The 14,319-nt window shown below is 44.5% G+C and overlaps 1 protein-coding gene across 1 annotated transcript in view; it reads right to left on the bottom strand.

The window, feature by feature from the left end:
* DNAJC5B (DnaJ heat shock protein family (Hsp40) member C5 beta) overlaps window positions 1-14,319 on the bottom strand; it is a gene marked incomplete at both ends in the record, with an annotated part of 286,870 nt that overhangs the window by 134,274 nt on the left and 138,277 nt on the right. The window lies entirely within an intron of this gene.

Genomic DNA, 14,319 nt, shown 5'->3' with positions numbered 1-14,319 from the left:
GGTGTGTCTAGGATGGAAAAGCAATGCCAAGCCGCTGCAAGCAAAGCCAACAGAATATTGGGATGCATAAAAAAGGGGATTCACTCCAGAAATAAAGAGATTATTCTTCCACTCTACAAGACTCTGGTCCGGCCACATCTGGAGTATGCTGTCCAGTTCTGGGCACCGGTCCTCAGGAACGATGTGCTGGAACTGGAAAGAGTCCAGAGAAGGGCAACAAAAATAATTAAGGGAATGGAGGACAATCAGCTATGAGGAAAGACTACAAGCACTGAACTTATTCTCTCTGGAGAAGAGACGATTGAGGGGGGATATGATATCAATGTACAAATACTGTACTGGTGACCGTAGCATAAGGAACAAACTATTCAGTGAAAGGAGATACAATAAGACACGTGGCCACTCACTAAAAATAAAGGGAAAGGCGGTTTAACCTTAAAGTGTGTAAGGGGTTCTTCACTGTAAGAGCGGTAAGGATGTGGAATTCTCTTCCACAAGCAGTCGTATCAGCAGGGAGCATTGATAGTTTCAAAAAACTATTAGATGGGCACCTTAAAGACCACAACATACAGGGGTATACAATGTACGGTTAACAGCAAACACATCATAGGTTGAACTGGATGGACGGATATCTTTTTTCAACCTCACTAACTATGTAACCATGTAACCCCTGACCTGATGAGCTAGTCTGATCAGGAGGGGGGGGGGGGTTCCATGCTGTATATAAATTCTGTGTGACTGTTCAATAAAGAGAGGGTTCCAAAACTTGTACAAGCTAGGTTGTTGGCTAGCTTTGTATGAGGGCGGCTGGAAAATCTGATATCTATGTTAACGACTGGGAGGAAGTCCACAAGTGCAGTGTGGGTTGCGGTTCCAATACAATTAGTATTACCCCATTTTAATTTAGCTAGCCAAGGTGACTAAATAAAACATCCATGCAATCAGTCTGAATAAGAAACTAATAAAATAAACCTCCAGGATTTGGAAAGTCTCCAAAAACAACCACGCAATTTCTAATTTTCCATTAAAAAATTAAAGAATGCTCTCATTGCTCATGGAACATCTGCAGTACCAATCTAGGACTGAAATATCCTGCCATATCTGACACTTCGTGATCATTTTGAGAGCAGAAAATTGTCATACGCCTGCAAGATCCCCATGTCTATAGATAGCCAAGATTTTTGCTTTAAAATAATTTATTTTCTTTCTCCAGTAAAAAAGTTACTTCCGTCTCTTGCTCTTGGCTTGGTGTTAGATGACTTACTTCATTAACATTTAATTCCTCTACTTGAGACTTTGTTTTGACCTGTGCAGAAACAATCTGTGCCAATAAACTTGCAGGCATGAGTGTCCATTAAACATATGGGCACTTTGTTAATTTTACCACATTTCATGAACACCTTCAAGGAATTTGGCTGCTTCAAAAGAATGTGTCTGTTTCAAGAAAGATAGAGTAACTGACTCATTATATCAACAATGGCAAAAAAAACTTGAGAAAAAGGTATAGATCAGTACAAAATTATGAAAACTTTTAATATCTTGTATTATATCACCACCAAAGGGTGAAGGGAGGACAAATGTTGACTATTTTTTTTTTTTTTTAGAAAGTACAAACCCTGTTCACTGGATAGTCAACTGATAAGCAAACTATGACACACATGACAGGAGATCTTGTTCAGGTCTGACCAGGATGGCTTTGATTATTAAATTCGCTGTTTTAAAAAAAAGGACACTTATCTGTCCAGGGTTCCAGCACCATCTTCACCTGAACTAGTTCTTTATTAGACTTCAGGTCTCCGGCATGTTTATTGTGGGTAGCCAGCTGTAATTCCTTGCAATTTCACAGCTGACTTAGCATGCTTAAAGGCCCGTACACACGTACCGATCGTTGGCCGAAAAGTGTCGGCCGACGACCGATCTGCCGATTGTAGGCTTGTTAGTATGATGCCTCCGACAGCCGTCAGCGCACATTCTGCCAACAAGAATCTGTCTTGCAAGCATTAAAATTTTTGTATGCCGACACCAGAACGGCCGATTGTTCGCCAGTCAGTACAGAATTCGGCCGACACACAGCTACAAATCCCAACACGCATGATCAAACCAAATGAGGTCCCGGAAGAATTTTCTCTAGTAAACTCAACATTTTATCCAGAAAGAACTTTCGGCTCGCGGCAGTCTAAGAAATAGGTGAAATGCGGAGCACATGCTCATCTTGATAAATGTGAGAAGAAGGAAGATGCTGCTCATAATGCCATACTTTTCTAATAAAAAGGCATGTGTTTTGTTATGATGAAGATAATGTTTGTCTATTCTATCTGTTCTATCAAATTTTATAATTAAATAATTTTAACTCTTCACCATTATTTTTTTATTTTCACAGCAAAGATCTAACTATTGATATGACCCTTTACTCTTGTATGAATTAATGTCTAAAACATATTTTTCAGGTTATGCACAATATTAAACATGTTAACAAATTCAGATAGGCCATTTTTTAGTTCCAATTTTCTTTATTTTTTGGATCTCAGAAAAAACAAATGAAAACATTAATACTTTCCGTATTTAAAAAATCAACATAAAAAAGGTCCATTTGGACTAAATTAAATTAGAAACTGACAAACAGGGGTAAAATAAATAATAGGGGTTTACACAAATTAAAGTTGCTGATAACTATAATCAGGCTGCCATGAGGGCAGGTTTGGATCATGCTGGCCATATTGCCACTGGCCATGTGGCATTTGGCGAGGTGGTGGTTGTTGTGGAGGTGGAGGTGGAGGGCATGGGTGCTCCTCGCACGCGTGGCTGTGCTCAGTAAGGACGCCGTTTTCCGCCTTTTGCAGGACATCGATAATAATTTTTCGGGCATACTGACACTGCCTGAGGTCCACCTGGTCTAAAATTTTGCCCGTCATATTCCCGAAGGACTCATTTGCTTCTGGTTTCCTACAGAGGGCTATGGTGGCCTCATGTATGAATTCCTCTGTGATATCATCCACGTGCTTCCTCTTTTGCCTCCGTTTGGCAGGAGGAGGTGGTGCTGGAAATAGTTCCAAGGGCTCCCCAGGCTCCTGGCTGCAACCTGGCTCCTCCTCAGTGACACTTCCCTGTTGATGAAATGAACAATTGATTAGAATGTTATAGTGTATATAAAAATGCATGTTTGTTATATTATTAGGAACAAATAGCAGACTTTACATACAGTGGTGTATCTAGGGTCTCCAGTGCCCTTGTTGAGGAGCTGTATTTGGCAACAACCCCCCCCCTCCCCCAAGATCAATGTAAAAATGTAACCCCCCCAAAAAATATAAAAGGGCATTACATGTTTCTCATTTGTCCCTTGTTTGCCCAGTGTAGAGCTCTCTAGTGGGCAATCATTGTCTCAGGTGTGAAAAACAAGAAAGAGAGGGGTGAGAGATAGAGAGAGGGAGAGAAAGAGGGGGTTTGAGAGAGAGAGGAGGGGGGTTGCAGAGAGAGAGGCTCCTGAACTTGCAGAGGGCTTTATGTAGGGCATTGAGGGTGAAGCGGTGCAGGGAAACAGGAATAAGGAAGCCACCTGCCTTGCTGACCCAGAGTGAGAGACCAGAGACATGGAAGCAAGGATGGATGTATCATTTGCAGGAGCTGTTAGTTTGTTAGTTTTTAAAAAAAAAGGTTGAGCCGATGGAATGCTGAGGCTCCAGCAGTGTTTGTTAGGACTGGAGGTGTGCTGGGGATGCAGCAGTGTTTGTAAGACCGGAGGTGTGCTGGGGATGCAGTGAGAGGCACTCTCAGTCTCCTGGTCTTTTGGCTCAGCTGCTCTCAATGTTTTACACCTGCATGAAGCTGCTCTCAATGTTTTACACCTGCATGAAGCAGCTCTCAATGTTTTACACCTGCATGAATCCGCCTGCAAACTGGGGGTTCTGGGGTGTGCAGGCTGAGTGGCTTGTTCAAAAAATAACTAAAACAATGCCAATGTTTTTGCGACCCACCCCCCTTGTCCTGCGCCCCTGGCGGTTGCCTGTCATGCCAACCCCTAGCTATGCCAGTTTACATAAAGGGTCAATTATGGTTTAGCTTATAATTTTGTTACATGATTACATTTTTAGCAGACAATATATAGTGAAATGCCATACCTGAGTCAAATTCTCCTCCAGGATATCTTCATCCTGGCTTGGATCTACAGACACTGAGCCCTCTGCCGAAGTCGAAGGCAGTGTGGAAATGGATGGCCTCGATTCCAATGTGTCTGCCAGGAACCTGAGGTTATCAAAATACCACAGCCGTGGTACATTTACATTCTGTGCAGCTGCTCCAGACTGGGTGGACTCTTCAATTTTTTTAACCTCCCGCCTGTAGGCAGTGCGAATACTGTTTATTTTTTTGCGTATATACTCTGCATTTGCTGCAGGACAGGCGGGCTTGTAGAAGGCCACTAAATGTTCAATGGCCTGTTTTTTTAGGTGCTTATTTTTATATTCAGCCGACTTGACTTTCCACAAACAGGGCAGTTGCCTGAATTCATCAATGAAACTGATGAGAAAATTATGGCTGGTGTAATTGTCCACCATTTTGCAGGACAGTATATGCCTGCAAGACACAACACAACACAAAACATATTAAAATAGCATGTATTTTGGGACATAATAAAGATATTCATAGTAAAAGCTGTAAAGGGCCAAAACACACACTTTCTAATAAAATAGTCGTACCTTTGTTTGTGGGGAAAAGTCGTGATTCGCCGTTCGATCGTGCTCCAACCCCCGATATGTCCGCTAGCGAATCGTCGGCCGAAAGATCTGGCGTCTTTTAAATACAGCGCATTCGTCAACTCCTCCTCCAGTGGCGGGCTTGTGCAGGGGTGTGTACGTGCCGAAGATCAGGCCTACATGCGACACTCACACCTGAAGCAGTGGAACAATCTTTTAATCAAGAATAATGTCTGAAAGATCTCAGAGTTCATCAAGTGGGGGCCGAAGTGATTGGGCCACCAGAAAATCCAGGGCTACACCCATGACAAAGGCAGAAATGGTGGAGATGGTCTCCATTTTAGAAAAAATGGACTATGATGGGAAGTTGGCAAATTACGAGCGGCCCAATGCCAGGAAAGATGGCATCATGGATAAGGTGGTGGCCTGTTTGCTAAAAAAATTTGGTGTGGAGCAATCGAAAGATCAGATTCGGAAACGGTGGTCCGACCTGAAACACCGTGAGCAGGATCAGCTTTCCCAAATCCATCAGATTTTGAAAAAAAGTAAGTTTTTTTTTTTTTTTAAACATGCAATATGTTTTTTATCATTTTGTGTATGTTGTATTAACATGTCTAGATTATAATGTCTATGTAAAAAGTTAGATTACTCATTTTAGTTGTCATGTCGTGATTAGATCGATCTATTGTTGATGTTTTAGTATATGACATTAAAAGTCAGGAAGCCATAGTTAAAAATATATGTATTGTGTTGCAACGAACATTCTTTCCCGCACGAATCTTCTCTGCAAACATTCCTATTAATCACAGATTATTATTCAAACCTTTAAATAGGAGAAAAACGAAAACTCCGTGCCAAACAATGGGAAAGGAGGAGGAGAGGTTTGGCAGCTCCATCTGCAGTTGCGGAAGAAGATGAGGACATGGGCCCAGATGGTGGCACAGATTCGACTAAAGGTAATTGGTTCCTATGCACTGTCAAACATTAATGTACCATGTTTTTAGTAGATAACCAATTGTGTGCCCACGTAGGTTTTTTCATAATGATTTTTATCAGTGTTATTTTTAGCCTCCAATTGTCAACACTAGTTCCCTATGGGAGCCTCTTTATTTGAATGGATTATAAGTCGGATCAGGATGCTCTGACTTGCGGGGCCACTTGCGCTGTGAAGATTTTTGAGGGGGAACTACACAGAAAAATTGAATAACCCACCGTGGGTGTCCCCCCCAAGTTCACAACCAGGCCTTTTGTGTGTGGTATTAAGTTTGAGGGTATGCCCACAACAGGGCCGGACTGGCCGACCGGGATAGCGGGAAATTTCCCGGTGGGCCGCCGGCCCTGGGGCCGCTTTAAGATTGGGGCCGCTTTAAGATTCATTTGGCCGCTTTAAGACGCGGCCGCTTTAAGACGCGGCCGCTATTGGGACCGCGCCGCGGCCGCGCTGTGATGGCTGCTGCAGCCCCGCCCCGGTGAAGTCTTTCCAACGTGACGTCAGCCGCTATGAGCGGCATGACATCACATCTGGCGGGAGCGGCTGCGCGGCACCGGCGGTGGATCATGTGACCCAGGCTCAGCAAGACGGACCGTCACGGCGCCGAGAGTCCCACACCACATCCAGTACTGTCTGGCAGTACACACACAGACGGCAGCAGCATGATCGACGGACCAAGTTAGTAATAAAAATCAGCAGCAGTGCAATTATTGGTCCCATCCTCCGACCTCCACCAGACCACCACTGCCCCCTGGCCCCTACTGATCTCGCCACCCCTGCCACTGATTCCCCCCCCCCCTCCACCACCCCTGCCACTGATGCCACCACCCCTGCCACTGATCCCCTCCCCCCACCACCCCTGCCACTGATGCCACCACCCCTGCCACTGATCCCCTCCCCCCACCACCCCTGCCACTGATGCCACCACCCCTGCCACTGATCCCCTCCCCCCACCACCCCTGCCACTGATGCCACCACCCCTGCCACTGATCCCACCACCCCTGCTACTGATCCCCATCCCCCTCACCACCACCACTGCCACCGATCCCATCCCCCCCACCACCCCTGCTACTGATCCCCATCCTCCTCACCACCACCACTGCCACCGATCCCATCCCCCCCCACCACCCCTGCCACTGATCCCATCCCCCTCACCACCACCCCTGCCACTGATCCCCCCCACCACCCCTGCCACTGATGCCACCACCCCTGCCACTGCTCCCCCCCCACCACCCCTGCCACTGATGCCACCACCCCTGCCACTGATGCCACCACCCCTGCCACTGATGCCACCACCCCTGCTACTGATCCCCATCCCCCTCACCACCACCACTGCCACCGACCCCACCCCCCTCATCACCACCACCGCTGCCACCCCCTCACCGCCACCACCTCACCACCACCCCCACTGCCACCGATCCCACCCCCCTCATCACCACCATCGTTGCCACCCCCTCACCACCACCCCTGTTGCCACCGATCCCACCCCCCTCACCATCACCGCTGCCACTTATCCCACCCCCCTCACCATCACCACCGCTTCCACTGATTCCACCCCCCTCACCACCACCCCTGCTGCCACTCATCCCATCCCCCTCATCATGTCTGCAACTTCTGACCTCTCCTGTACCATGTCCACACAGCCTCTGACCTCTCCTGTACCATGTCCACACAGCCTCTGACCTCTCCTGTATCATGTCCGCACAGCCTCTGACATCTCTTGTACCATGTCCGCACAGCCTCTGACCTCTCCTGTACCATGTCCGCACAGCCTCTGACATCTCCTGTACCATGTCCGCACAGCCCTTGACATCTCCTGTACCATGTCCGCACAGCCCCTGACATCTCCTGTACCATGTTCGCACAGCCCCTGACATCTCCTGTACCATGTCCGCACAGCCCCTGACATCTCCTGTACCATGTCCGCACAGCCCCTGACATCTCCTGTACCATGTCCGCACAGCCCCTGACATCTCCTGTACCATGTCCGCACAGCCTCTGACCTCTCCTGTACCATGTCCACACAGCCTCTGACATCTCCTGTACCATGTCCGCACAGCCCCTGACATCTCCTGTATCCTGACATCTCCTGTATCATGTCCGCACAACCCCTGACATCTCCTGTACCATGTCCGCACAGCCCCTGACATCTCCTGTACCATGTCCACACAGCCTCTGACATCTCCTGTACCATGTCCGCACAGCCCCTGACATGTCCTGTACCATGTCCGCACAGCCCCTGACATCTCCTGTACCATGTCCACACAGCCTCTGACATCTCCTGTACCATGTCCGCACAGCCCCTGACATGTCCTGTACCATGTCCGCACAGCCTCTGACATCTCCTGTACTATGTCCGCACAGCCTCTGACATCTCCTGTACCATGTCCGCACAGCCCCTGACATCTCCTGTACCATGTCCACACAGCCTCTGACCTCTCCTGTACCATGTCCGCACAGCCCCTGACATCTCCTGTACAATGTCCACACAGCCTCTGACATCTCCTGTACCATGTCCGCACAGCCCCTGACATCTCCTGTATCCTGACATCTCCTGTATCATGTCTGCACAACCCCTGACATCTCCTGTACCATGTCTGCACAGCCCCTGACATCTCCTGTACCATGTCCGCACAGCCTCTGACATCTCCTGTACCATGTCCACACAGCCTCTGACATCTCCTGTACCATGTCCGCACAGCCCCTGACATCTCCTGTATCCTGACATCTCCTGTATCATGTCCGCACAACCCCTGACATCTCCTGTACCATGTCAGCACAGCCCCTGACATCTCCTGTACCATGTCCGCACAGCCTCTGACATCTCCTGTACCATGTCCGCACAGCCCCTGACATCTCCTGTATCCTGACATCTCCTGTATCATGTCCGCACAACCCCTGACATCTCCTGTACCATGTCCGCACAGCCCCTGACATCTCTTGTACCATGTCCGCACAGCCCCTGACATCTCCTGTATCCTGACATCTCCTGTATCATGTCCGCACAGCCTCTGACATCTCCTGTATCATGTCCGCACAGCCTCTGACATCTCCTGTATCATGTCCGCACAGCCCCTGACATCTCCTGTATCCTGACATCTCCTGTATCATGTCCGCACAACCCCTGACATCTCCTGTATCATGTCCGCACAGCCCCTGACATCTCCTGTATCATGTCCGCACAGCCCCTGACATCTCCTGTATCATGTCCGCACAGCCCCTGACATCTCCTGTATCATGTCCGCACAGCCCCTGACATCTCCTGTACCATGTCCGCACAGCCCCTGACATCTCCTGTACCATGTCCGCACAGCCTCTGACATCTCCTGTACCATGTCCACACAGCCCCTGACCTCTCCTGTACCATGTCCACACAGCCTCTGACATGTCCTGTACCATGTCCGCACATCCTCTGACATCTCCTGTATCATGCCCGCACTTTTACCACTTTTAACTATAATTTGCTCTTTTATATATAAAGCCCTGCTTTTATATCTATCTTATCTATGATAGTACACTCTTCAAATTTGCTTTAAAATGCATGGTTTTCCCTTTTATGAACAAGAAAATAATGGCGTTATGGTGTTGGGCCGGTATAACAATGCTATGGGGCTGGTATGACATTTTTTCCAGCGCTGAATTTTATTCCCAGTCCGGCCCTGGCCCACAACAAAAAGACAGCGTGGGTTACCCCCAAAACCCCTACCAGACCCTTATCCGAGCATGCAGCTTGTCAGGCCAGGAAAGAGAACGAGCAAGCGGACCAAACACCCCCTGGACCACAGCAGGACACATGCCCTCAACATGGGGGGGTTTTGTTGCTTTGGGCCAGGGGGCCTCTGCACGGCACACCCAAAAGCACCTTGCTCCCATGTAGAGGAGGACAAGGGCCTCATCCTGTCAGGGTTATTTAGGGAAGTTAATTTCACAAATAGAAATTATATGTCATATTTTGATCTGTATAGAATTAGCAATGACATCCATTTTTGTCAGGTTGCTAAACGGTTAAATTTCCTTTAACAAAAAGTGCCTATGCAGGAAAAGTGGCTATTCAACAAGTTTATCCCAGACAGGTTGTGTTGAGCTAAAATAAATAGATAGTCTGTTGACTTACTTTAAGATAAAGACTAGCTGACACTATTCCAAGGTAATCTTATCTCTGTTTGGAATCATAAACCTTAGTCAGTATTTTAAACAAGTCAGTATGTTCTATGCTTAGATCCATTTAAAAATAGGATTTACAGATATGTTATAATCTTATATGTAACATAATATTAACAATGAAATATATGAATAACATACATAGATATGTAGAAAATTGTTATACATTATAATGTTTCATATTTTGCTAACTTCTAACCTTAGGCTCCGTTCACATTTAGGCGTTTTGGGGCGTTTTTGGGGCGTTTTTCTGCTCTAGGATCAGCTCTCAAAACGCCCAACAAGACAAATCCTATTCATTTCAATGGCCCCTGTTCACATCTGAGCGTTTTGACGCTGTATACAAAACGCCCAACGCTCAAAAAAGTACATGAGCTTCTTTTTGGGCAGATTACAGGCGTTTTCCATTGATCTCTATTCAATCTAAAAACGCCTGCACAAAAATCGCGGTAAAAATCGCTGTAAAATCGCGGTAAAAAACGCCGCAAAAATCACGGTAAAATCGCGGTAAAAAACGCGCGAAAAACGCTACGCTCAGGTGTGAATGTAGCCTTACTGATTAACCTAACTTCTAACCTTACTGATCATCTCTGTATGTCAAAAACAGGCTTCAGTAAACATTTGTAAATTGAAGTCGTAGAAAGCATCATAAACTTTTCTGGCCTTGCCAGGTGTTTAATTTAGACTCTGGAAAGTCTGGGGTGTAAGCTATTGGTAAATATATAGGTTCGAAGTTTATTTGTAGGCAAATAATGCTGTCATACTGAACCTAAGTGCAATGCAATACTGCCATTTTGCTGACTAGGGTAATTGAAGTCTTTGGGTTAAAAAGTAAAATCCAATATATATATATTACGTAAGATATATTAAATATTAGAATAGTGTTACCAAGATTAATCTTTATTCAGATACCTGGTGGATTAAATGGACATCATAGATGAGAGCATGATTACATTTTATGTTTTTTTATAATAGTCTTAAATGGAGAAATTTTTATTTAATTTTAATATACTGGTTAACCAAGAGGTGTCACCCTATGACATCACCAGTTAATGAATAAGATGTTCCAACCAATAGGAATAATGTTCCTCCCACTGGGTTTGGCTTATGATAATTTTTACTGCCCTTTTGTTCAACACAAAATAAAAAGAAACCAGAGATGTAATAGGACACACAACACAACAGACACAAAACACAAGATACATCACACTTACAACATACACACTACCACAACCATGCATAGACTCATCTATACAGACGCCATCTTGGTCCACCATGTATCTGAACCTTTGAGGGATGCCAAAAGAAGCTCCTCCCTAATTGGCCACCATCTTGGAAAAGCAGCCATCTTAAGGAACCTGGTAACTACTATTCTAAGCTAAGCGGCCATTTTAAATATGGTAATTATGCCTTGCTGTTATTTGATTATTATTCAATATTGTTTATGTACTTCCTTAAATGTTTTACATTTCGTATTTAAAGGGTAACGAAAGTACAATCCCAGCCGTATAAACCATATGTAGATTTTTCTCTAAAGAGATGATTTTTGTTTTTATAACATTTTTAATATCAGATTAAGCGCATTATTTGCGATTTTACGTCTTCCGTTTTGCATGGCTTATTCTCACTTCATCTGCAGTGGAATGACTTTCGGCCATGTGATTCGCAGACTATTGTGGTCTGATTATATAGAATATTAATTTATGGTTCATACTACACCTGGGAAATACATAATCTTGCTTTATTTTACTTTCATCGTTTAGCTAAATATCACATTGCATTTATCGTTTTAAGTTGGTATTTTATGTAAGGTTATCTCTTTGTGTCACTCAAGTATGATCATTTATGGTGAAATTATGTCTTGCGAATAAATATTCTTATATATATATTCCCTACTGTAGACTGTTTCACTAAGATTGGTATATGCTTTTAAAAAGAAATTAACTGATAAAAAAAAAAGAACTCGGGAAAATTGCGTGGTATACTATGAGTGTCTGAACAAAATTGATTGGGTTTTGTTTTTAGTTATTAAATTATTTGCCGTAATCGGCTGGAGGCACTGCGTCATAATTTCATTGATAGTTCAGACACCGCCTTTTAGTAATAAATTAAAAAATAGTCAAATTTTATACCAAAACGCACAACAATCCCCACAACCCTGTCTGGTGGTTTTGGGGGGTCATGCGGCCAGAGGGTTCCTAGGACTTTGGAAGCAACCTTTAACAAAGGGTGGCCCCCAGATCCCAGACCCCAATCACTATGTGAATGGGTATGGGGTACATAGTACCCCTACACATTAACCACATAAATGGAAGTGTATATGAATAACGGCAGGAGACGTTTATGAAATGTTCTTAAATATCTTCATCCGGTCTTCTCCACTCTGCTCTTTGGATCTTCTCCTCTCCACTCTTCTGCTGTCCAATATTCTGCTCTTATGTTGTCTGCTCTTTTGCCCTAGCCTCTTCTTCTTCCTCCTGTCCTCCTCCGATGCTGTTGCCGTGCATTCTCCCCGTCTCTGGTCTCTGCATCTTAATATATATACATTACGACCATGCCCTCACAATGACGTCATCATGCGTTCACACCCCTAATGAATATATAGTAAGCTCAGGAGACCGGCAGAATCATCAGCAACAGCATCGGAGGAGGACAGGAGGAAGAAGAAGAGCCTAGGGCAAAAGAGCATAAGAACAGGGTAGGTATTAACTCGAGAGGAATTTAAGATTACCTGGACACCAAATGTTTCTCTATTATTATGACCTCATGTAGGTGATTCAAATTGACTCAGTTGTTTTTTTTTTTTTTACAGACCATGTTTTACATAGTTGCACATTAGCCAAATTGACCCGTGAGGCTCTCCAATGCTGCGCAGACCTGGAACAAATAAAGGAGACTGCAACGGCATTACAAATCAAAATGCGCAATTTTGTGGACATGATTGGCAAATTTTAAGCCACAATTTTACTACGTTTTTAATGTTTGTATTGGGATGTTCCTGATGTTACAAATTTTTTATAATGTTTTATGGCATTTTAATTACACTCAGATGTTAAAGAGTGTACCCAAGTTTGGGAAAAGCACTTTACAGCACCCTAACCCTAACCCTAACCCTAACCCTAACCCTGTGAATGTTTGATACTAAAACATTTTTACATTCAACAATGTGTGTTCAATTCTTTATTAGACTTTCGTTGGGGGGTCGAAGTCTAAAGCTGTGTAAAGAAGCACTAAATGTATGATGGCTGGCCTATTCACATATTTACATGTTAATGAAAGCATTTTGGACACTGCCATATGCGAGTTGCTGGAGGTGTCAATGAAATGTTAAAGATACCCCCAGTTTTAACGCATATCACAGTGCGATCTGACATTTCACACAGGATTGGATCACACAAGTTTGAACGACTGTGCGATCCTATCCTGATGCGGCTGAATAAATGCATCATGTGCGACTTTTGTGCGAGTGCAGTGCGAATTGAGCCATACAAACTGTATAGCTGATTTTCGCATGAACATCTGATCGCATGTAATAAAGGAGCAGTGCGCTACGATATTGCATGCCATCAGATGTGCAGTGTGAATTGAGACATACACTTTGTATGGCTACATTCGCACTGAACACGCATACAAGTCGCACATGACCCTTTATTTCTGATGTATCTGGATTGGATCACACAGTGCTTAACACTTGTGGAATACAATCCTGTGCAAAAAGTAAGTGGCGGGTCACCCTTATGCGATGCAGGAAGGCTGCAAATTCGCAGACTTCCCGCATCGCATAAGTGTGACTCAACACTCAAGGTACTAGCAGTCCTAGGATTCAATATGGCATTGATATTGCCAGTAGCAATCAGTGTAGGGAGATCAGTGTAATCTATAGTGTATTGCTGGTTCGTTGCTCTAGTTCACTTTCCATTACCTATATATAACACTTTGAGATGAACAATGATCAAGTTTCACATAACACTGACATATCCTAACATTGGTGGGCAGTGAGAAGGATGTCATAAATGAACACAACATAACAGGTGTAGGTACGTTGTTAATACCCTAATGTATTATATGAAATATATAGTATGGGCAACTTCTGGACAATGAACACCAATGTAAGGTGACATTAGATGAACCTTGGGTGTGACCTAGTTCTCAATGTGACAGGGTTTGTGTACATTTTGTGGGGTGCAGAAGGCCCTTGTATTTACACCACTGGCTCAAAAATAACACATGGCCATCATCACTTTGGATCAGCTGGTGAGAGACTACAGCAAATAAACACACTGATGAATGTATTAACCCTTCCAAAGTCACACATATATAACACATGATTAACCCAAAAAATTATGTTTGCCATATGTGCCCAAATGATTAGAATCTACAATACAGAATCATAGCAATTTTTGTTTAATGTGTTCAAAAATCAGAGATCTATGACATTTATCTGGTTAGGAAATTAGTTATGAAGTTTATTGGTTGTGT

The sequence above is a fragment of the Pelophylax lessonae genome, assembly GCF_965119305.1.
Source record: "Pelophylax lessonae genome assembly, chromosome: 5".
Lineage (NCBI taxonomy): Eukaryota > Metazoa > Chordata > Amphibia > Anura > Ranidae > Pelophylax > Pelophylax lessonae.
Note: the sequence above shows the minus strand (reverse complement) of the source record. Positions and strands in the feature narration are given on the sequence as shown.